Below are 9,170 nucleotides of genomic sequence, written 5' to 3'. Positions count from 1 at the left end.
TTGTATAAATCTTGCATGTAACTTTATCATACCCACTTCAAGGTAGATTTTCAGGTCCAAGAAGTTGATTATACTAATACTCCCTTTTCCAAAATAGTACTATATTTGTTATCATTGTTGTCCAATCTGTTCTTAATCTGCTCCAAACTCTGAGAATCCCCTTTCCAGATTATCAAAATATCAATAAAATGCCTGTAAAGCAACAATTTTTCAGGTTTCTCCATATTTGCTGGCTGTTCTTCCCATCTCGGCAAAAATAAATTTGCAATACTTGGTGCAAATTTTGCTGCCATTGACACGCCTGTGTTTTGTTTATAGAATATTCCATTGTACCAGAAATAACTGTGATATATTTTTTCTGTTTCCTCTGTATCCTAGGGTTCATGGTTAAAGCCCATTTCATGGCTTCCATTGCTTCATTGTGTTCTATGATCTTATATAATGATCCTACATCAGCAGTTGCATAATTATATTACTGGCATCTTTTATATTTTTCAGTGATTGCAGAACATGTTTAGTGTCTTTAAATAGGCAGTGTTTTTTGAACCTCTGTCTGCAAGAAAATATCAACATATTGTCCAAGTCTCTCATTTACAGAGTGCATCCTATTTACGTTTAGACACCCTGGTGGTTTTTCTCAATCCTTATGTATCATTGGTATGCTATAGATTGCAGGGATTCTGCAGACATCAGGTATCATATATCTCTGTTCTTTACTGTTAAGAATTCTCTTTTTACTTCCCTTTTGTACCAACTTTTCTAATTCTTTCCTATTGGCAACTATAGGATTACTGCTCATTTTCTTATAGGTGTTTTTATCTTCCAATAATCTGTATATTTATGTTTTATAATTTTTTGGCAGGATCACTATTCCCTTTGTCTGCGGGTCTGATCATCACATAATTTCTCTCCTCAATTTTCAGTATTTTCTTTATATATTCTGGATCAAGGTATTTTTTATCTTTAATTGCTCCAGATCATTCAACACCATCTTTTTAAAAACTTCTACATGCTTATTTTCTCCTATTTGTGGATTGAATACCGACTTATTTTGTAGTGTTGTGTGTGCTACCATACCCTCTCGTCCCATTCTTCTGACTGGTATCTGTGGATTCATTAACATATATTTTTTGATCTTCACATTTCTAATGTATTTTCTCCTATCACCTTCCTGGACTGCACACCTGAGAGATGAGAGAATCCTCCCTACAGGAAACATAATCAATTTACAGCTGTTATAAGTCCCCTCCCTTCCCCTTGCCCTTGATTGATTGCCTTTGATTGTGCTTCTCCCTACAAAGGAACATTTGTTGTGACCAGAAGACCAGGGAGGGTCAGATGTACCAAGGCAGGCACAGGGAGGCCAGGGAGGGCTGAATTAACCTGCAGGCTTGTTCCTTCTCATAGGTTTCCCCCAGTTGGTACCAGTGCTCCAATCTCAGGGGAGTGTGGCCATCACTGTAGTGTGTTGAAACACCACCCGGATGCTGTCTCTCTCTTCCCCCACATGGTTCCAGTGGAAAAATGAGGGCATGCACGCCAAGCCTCGTTCTGGCATCAGCAGAATTTTTCAGACACATGACCGGAAGTGGGCAGGTCCAGAACTTGTGCAGCCCGCAAGAGAGCTGAGGGACACTTTGGTGTGAGGAGGACAGCATGGCGGCTCACATCGGTGGGCTGACAGTCAGGACGGTACACTTGGCATCTGCAGCGGAGACCGGGATGAACCACCTCATGGAAAAGAAGGATGGGATCAAGTCCAAGTCTGGGCTAGGTGAGTGCCTTTCTTGAGGGGGAGTGCTAGGAGGGGAGAGGTGGCCCAGATGGACCATGTTGGATCAGCCTGGTCAGACTGGATGGGTACCCCAATCCCCCCCCCCCCAGTTAACTATATGTTAAAGCCTGGCAGCCGGAAGGGGATAGGAGAGAGAGACTAAGCAATTGGTGTTCCCATTCTCTCTTTCAGAATCCCCAAGTGGAACCCAGGAAGCCCCTGATAGACCACTTTCTTTACCCGTGGGTTCTAGCTCCTCTAGGAAATGTGGTTATTGTGCAGAGAAGTTAGCTAGGTCCCATCCTAAACCATTTTGCTATAGATGCATTAACAAGCTGACAGGGAAAAAGGCTTAAGGCTTGATGAAAGATTTCCTAGCATCTAAACAAGTGGAGACGGTACCCACATCCAGTCTTTTTGAACCTCGGTGGCAAAGCTGCATGGCCCAGGCCCAGAGGAGCTAACCCCTAGGGAAAGGTCATCAAGCCTTAATTCCAGAGGGGGCCCCAGTTTATTCATGCCATCTTCCCAGATGCTTCCTCCAGCCCAAATCAGGGATGAGGAGGAGAGTAAGGGAGAATTGGGTAGTCAGCCTAAATCAGACCACAGCTCAGGGGAGGAGGTGGACCTAGATATGGGTAATGAGGCAGGTGAGGAGATTAAACCTTGTAGGCACTTCTTTCTACAGGAGGACTTAAATGGCCTCCTTCAGGTGGTATACACCACAAAAGAAATCCCAGAAACACTCAGAGAGACCTCAGCACAGGACAAAATGTATAGTGGCCTAGTTAAGGCCCATGCTAGGGCGCTCCCCTTCCAGCAATCCCTAAACGGAATTAATCCTACAAGAATGGAAGGATCCTGAATGGAGAATGGTAATACCTAAGACTTAGAAAATAAGGTTCTCCTTTAAAGAGGAGGAGGAAGATAAATTCTTTAAGCTTCCTGGATGCTATGATGCTTGGATGCAAGTTACCAAGAGGTCTGATCTCTCCTTCAAGGATTAAGGGAGCATTAAGGATTTGATGGACCGAAGGTCTGAATCCCTCCTAAGGAAGGCACAGGAGTCTACCACATCTTGCAAAGCCCTAGCTCTGGCAGTAACCTGCATTGCCAGAAATACAGACTTTTTTGGATAGAAAGACTGACCAAACACCTGTTGGAGGGGGCACTCATTAATTCAGCCAGAAAGGCTATCTGGGTTAAAGCATGGGAAGGTAACTTAACTTCGAAAGGTAAACTATGTGGTTTTCCCTTTGAAGGCTCTCTAATTTTTGGCCCAGAGTTGGACAATGCACTGTAAAGGTCCTCTGAGAAGGGGAATGAATTCCCAGTTAAACCCCAGAGGGAAAATATGTAAGAGTTTTTTTCATTGCCCCTCGGGGCAGAACTAGCAGAGGGACAAAAAGGAACCAAATAAGAAATAGAGCTGGAAGAGGAAGGCAAAGGAGCAATTTGCTGTTTTCCTCCCCAGGCGATGCCAAGATCAGGGTAGGGGGAAGCCTGTCACATTTTGCCACCCAGTGGGAAAAAAACTCAGACAGTGCCTACATCTGCCAACTAGTACAAGAGGGCTATCACCTGGAGTTATTGTCTGAAGTTATTGTTAAGGCCCTCACCAATGATCATCCTCCCCTGCCTTCCATGGGATGCCTTGAAGAGGGAAGCTCTCTTTTAAAGGAGTTCAGGAGCTGGCAGGACAATTGGTGGTAGTACCCAAGAGCCAACAATACCAGGGATTTTACTCCCACGTATTTGTTGTTTGCAAACCTTCAGTAAAATACCTGAATAAATTATTGGAGTACAAAAGATTTTAAAAAAGTATTTAGGGGGGTGCATGTGCGGCTGGCTCCTATATGGACGTGCAGTGAGAACCGCTCCGTCCATAAGCCAGACCCGACACGGCTCACACCGGCCCTAAGGGATTCCAACCCCATAATCAGCAAGGGCAGAGGTGCACAACCCTCCCCAGCAATGCCCCGCCATCTGAAAACCCTGGGACAGCCCGGAAAACTTACTTACTTCTTCCCTGCTGTTCAAGCAGGGATCCAAGATGGCGCCGGCTGTCAAAACGGAGCAGGCAGACACGAGGAGGATGACAGGACCCATCACACAGATCCCAGGCTGCAGTACCCGCTCTACCCAGGGGACCCTGGTGAGTCATTTCCTCCCCTATCCCCAACAACAAGTAGCCCAGCTAAGTCCAGACCACGCCTGGACACAGACACTGCAACCACCTGCCAAACCCTCATCCATCCATCCCTTCAGCATGCCACCGATTTCCCGGTGATAGAATCGTTCCCTGTGTCTGACCAACCTATATCAGATAATCTGCATGAAAAACATGCTCCTGTCACTCAGGCAGACGCTACACAGCGACTTGACATCATTACTCGCCCAAATCACTACTGTGATTCAAAAACAAGATCACAGACTACGCCATATTGAGACAAAGATGGGGGAAATAATTACAGCCCACAACGACTTGATTGACGCACATGCTGACCACACTTCTGACATCGAACAAATTAATTTGAAATTAGCGGACCTGGAGGATCGTTCCAGACGCAACAACATCAAATTTAGGTGTATTCCTGAAACTATAACCAACGAGGCACTACTACCCTACATCCAACAATATATGAAACATCTTATTCCGTCTCTCTCAGAAGTAGAGCTCGCCATTGACCGCGCTCATAGAATACCCAAACCGTCTTTCCTGTCAGCATCAATCCCTAGGGATGCTCTGGCGTGGATTCATTTCTACCACATAAAGGAGAAGATAATGATAGCATCCAGAAACCCTCCTCCACTCCCGCCATCACATTCAAACATCAAATTATACGCAGACTTATCAAAAGCTACGCTCCTTAACCGTAAAAAATTGGTTACCATCACCAAAGCCTTACAGAATCATGGCATTGCTTACCAATGGGGATTCCCCACAAAAATAACGGTCAGACACCAGGAAAGAATCTACACAATCAGAAACCTAGAAGTGGGCATAGACCTGTTGAAGGCATGGAACATAATACCCGCGGACCCCCAATAATCCACCTCCACTGAAACCCATCAGATGGAAGCAGAATAACTCTGACATATTATATTCTCAAGCCACCTCAAATTCCACACCTCTGACGCTCTACTCCACGATATCCCATCCTACTAAGATCTGGCGATCGGCCCGATCAGAAAATTCTCTTGTTACGGAACATTGTTTGGCATGACCTTATCTATGGTCAATGCTTGTTCACACCTCCCAGTTTTGAAGTAGCGCACCAAGCTACCCATGTTTCTTGCATTTTTTGCAAGCCTTTTTTACCCCTCCCTTCCTGCGTTACCAGTCAACCGGACAACTCACCAGCTCCACTAATTCTTCCAAATCAACTTAGAACAAGGCTTCTGAATCCCCGAACGAACCATTTCCACACTACCCAGACCATGCAATTCTCCTCACAAGTGTATCCGTCCAACCTAGATCAACGCTTTAAACGCCAACTCGACTACCCCATACACCGTACCAAAGATCTACAATATGATAAACATAACATCTCAAAATGTGCGTGGCCTAAACTCCCCTTTCACAAAATCGATGCTCCAAAAAGAAATTAGGACATCCCATGCGGACATTCTTTTCATACAGGAAACACATTTCGCAACATCCAAGACCCCAAAACTACAACTACGTCGATTCTCCCACATCTATATGGCCACCAATCCTAAGAAACGTAATGGCGTTCTTACAGCTCTAAAGGACACTATACAATTCAGATATGTTTCAGAAATAGCTGACCCTCAAGGTTGCTATCATATCCTGATCTGTAAACCTAACGACACCCTCTACACCCTAGTGAATGTTTACGGTCCAAACAACAATCAGACCCAATTCCATCGTAAACTCTACACCACTATATCTTCCCAAAAACAAGGCAGACTTATCATCGGCGGAGACTTCAATGTTATCGGCAACCCACTCCTAGACTCGTCCTCCAAGAAAAGATTCCCAAACAGAATTTCAATCGTTTCCTGCACAATCACGACCTCTATGATATCTGGAGATGTCAACACAGCACTGAAAAAGACTACACCTACTAATCCCCTTCCCACCTGTCCTACTCCAGAATCGATTTTTTTGTTACAGATAAATGGACTCTACAACACGTAACATCATCCAACATCGGCACCATCACATGGTCAGACCACGCTCAAAAAAAACATTTATTAGAACCTCATAACTTATTTTTTGACCTCAATACTACACCCGATATCTCTATAACCACACTCTGGCCCTCTTACAAAGCTTATATGCGAGGTATTCTCATACAACTCAATTCACGAATCAATAAACAGAGATCTAAACAAATCGACCAACTTCTAACTTCTATAAAACTAAACGAGGAAATTAACAAACAAAACCCCAACACCTCCACATCTGCATCCCTCACCTCAGACAGAAACCAGCTCCGAACCCTTTTACTACATAAATATGACCTCAACCTTCAAAAAACTAAATCACAATTTTACTCCCTAGGTAATAAAGCAAACTCACTTCTAACAAAAATAACACTTTTCAACAGGTAAAAAGTTTTGGGCATAAAATTAGCTAATCTTACATAATTTTGGGGTGCTGAAAACGAAAATGACCCTTAAAAATGTTGATTGGCTCTAGTTTCCATGATACAGTCAGGTCCATAAATATTGGGACATTGACACAATTCTAACATTTTTGGCTCTATACACCACCACAATGGATTTGAAATGAAACAAACCAGATGTGCTTTAACTGCAGATTGGCAGCTTTAATTTGAGGGTATTTACATCCAAATCAGGTGAACGGTGTAGGAATTACAACAGTTTGCATATGTGCCTCCCACTTGTTAAGGGACCAAAAGTAATGGGACAATTTGCTTCTCAGTTGTTCCATGGCCAGGCGTGTGTTATTCCCTCATTATTCCAATTACAATGAGCAGATAAAAGGTCCAGAGTTCATTTCAAGTGTGCTATTTGCATTTGGAATCTGTTGCTGTCAACTCTCAAAATGAGATCCAAAGAGCTGTCACTATCAGTGAAGCAAGCCATCATTAGGCTGAAAAAACAAAACAAACCCATCAGAGAGATAGCAAAAACATTAGGCGTGGCCAAAAACAACTGTTTGGAACATTCTTAAAAAGAAGGAACGCACCGGTGAGCTCAGCAACACCAAAAGACCCGGAAGACCACGGAAAACAACTGTGGTGGATGACCGAAGAATTCTTTCCCTGGTGAAGAAAACACCCTTCACAACAGTTGGCCAGATCAAGAACACTCTCCAGGAGGTAGGTGTATGTGTGTCAAAGTCAACAATCAAGAGAAGACTTCACCAGAGTAAATACAGAGGTTTCACCACAAGATGTAAACCATTGGTGAGCCTCAAAAACAGGAAGGCCAGATTAGAGTTTGCCAAACAACATCTAAAAAAGCCTTCACAGTTCTGGAACAACATCCTATGGACAGATGAGACCATGATCAACTTGTACCAGAGTGATGGGAAGAGAAGAGTATGGAGAAGGAAAGGAACTGCTCATGATCCTAAGCATACCACCTCATCAGTGAAGCATGGTGGTGGTAGTGTCATGGCGTGGGCATGTATGGCTGCCAGTGGAACTGGTTCTCTTGTATTTATTGATGATGTGATTGCTGACAAAAGCAGCAGGATGAATTCTGAAGTGTTTCGGGCAATATTATCTGCTCATATTCAGCCAAATGCTTCAGAACTCATTGGACACCGCTTCGCAGTGCAGATGGACAATGACCCAAAGGAAACTGCAAAAGCAACCAAAGAGTTTTTTAAGGGAAAGAAGTGGAATGTTATGCAATGGCCAAGTCAATCAACTGACGTGAATCCGATTGAGCATGCATTTCACTTGCTGAAGACAAAACTGAAGGGAAAAAGCCCCAAGAACAAGCAGGAATTGAAGAGTTGCAGTAGAGGCCTGGAAGAGCATCACCAGGGATGAAACCCAGCGTCTGGGGATGTCTATGCATTCCAGACTTCAGACTGTAATTGACTGCAAAGGATTTATAACCAAGTATTAAAAATAAAAGTTTGATTTATGAATATTATTCTGTCCCATTACTTTTGGTCCCTTAACAAGTGGGAGGCACATATGCAAACTGTTGTAATTCCTACACCGTTCACCTGATTTGGATGTAAATACCGTCAAATTAAAGCTGACAGTCTGCAGTTAAAGCACATCTTGTTTGTTTCATTTCAAATCCATTGTGGCGGTGTATAGAGCCAAAAATGTTAGAATTGTGTCGATGTCCCAATATTTATGGACCTGACTGTATATTCACCCATCTAATGACGTAAGCCATTCAAAATTATGATGCAACTTCAGCTGCATATTGCGCAATTGATACTGGTGACCAATAGAAAATTGCATGTATACTGAGATGATGCAATATTAGCCTTTAATTGCATCACTTCACTGCATAAAAGCTGCAGTATCTGTAGCTGATTGTAGTTCGACAGCGTCTTTACATTTCGTTTTATGCTTATATAGGCTACTCAGTAATGCCTCGAACTTGTGTGAATAAAGCAGATAATTTCTGCTATATCTGCGGTGAAATAACTTTTATCTCACAAAAAAGGAGGATAACAGGAATGATTAAGAAAGCCTACAACTTGTATTTTGGCTGCAAGATAGGAGACCAGGACAAGAGCTGGGCACCACATATATGCTGCAATTCTTGTGGGACGGCACTGGAGCAATGGTTGAATGGAAAAAAGGCATCTATGGCTTTCGCTGTGCCAATGATTTGGAGAGAGCCAGCAGATCATGTTAGTAATTGTTACTTTTGTATGGTGCCTCCAATTGTAAAAGGGCTAAATAAGAAGAAAAAGTTATCTGTGCACTATCCAAATATTCCATCGGCAATACGTCCAGTTCCTCATGGAGAGGGACTACCAATTCCTAAAGCACCAGAATCCTTCGTGGTTGAGTCAAGTGAGGAAGAACCTGAAGCGTGTAGTCACGTGCAGTTGTAAGAGATAGCCCTTTCCTCGAATACAAGAGAAAAGCCAAGAGAAGCAAAACCGACACAAACTGAAGACAAAACTAGTGAGAATCCTAAGTATTAAAATGATTCAACTTAGCTTATGGCTATAATTTTTCTTGGTAATCCTATGCAATATATTATGCCATTTAGGCTTTGTTATGTAGTCAATATCACTTGCTTTATATTTGTGGAAAGACATCTATCTATATAATTATTGTGCATTATGTAGTCATTACGCCTATAGTAGAAAACTTTCCGTTTACAGAAAAACTAGAGCCAATTGACAAATTTCATTGTTATATTTGAACTCAGAATGTGAAATTCATTAAGAAATGGATCCTTTTGTTTCCAAAAC

General features: G+C 42.8%; 1 pseudogene; it reads left to right on the top strand.

Moving 5' to 3' along the window:
- Positions 1–2,291: 2,291 nt before the first annotated feature.
- On the top strand, positions 2,292–3,201 carry LOC149467145 (uncharacterized; annotated as a pseudogene).
- Positions 3,202–9,170: the final 5,969 nt, after the last annotated feature.

The sequence above is a fragment of the Staurois parvus genome, unplaced genomic scaffold (genome assembly GCF_062004578.1).
Source record: "Staurois parvus isolate SC_StPar_1 unplaced genomic scaffold, SC_StPar_1.0 ptg000122l, whole genome shotgun sequence".
NCBI classification, from domain to species: domain Eukaryota; kingdom Metazoa; phylum Chordata; class Amphibia; order Anura; family Ranidae; genus Staurois; species Staurois parvus.
This window is presented reverse-complemented; position numbering and strand designations above follow the sequence as displayed.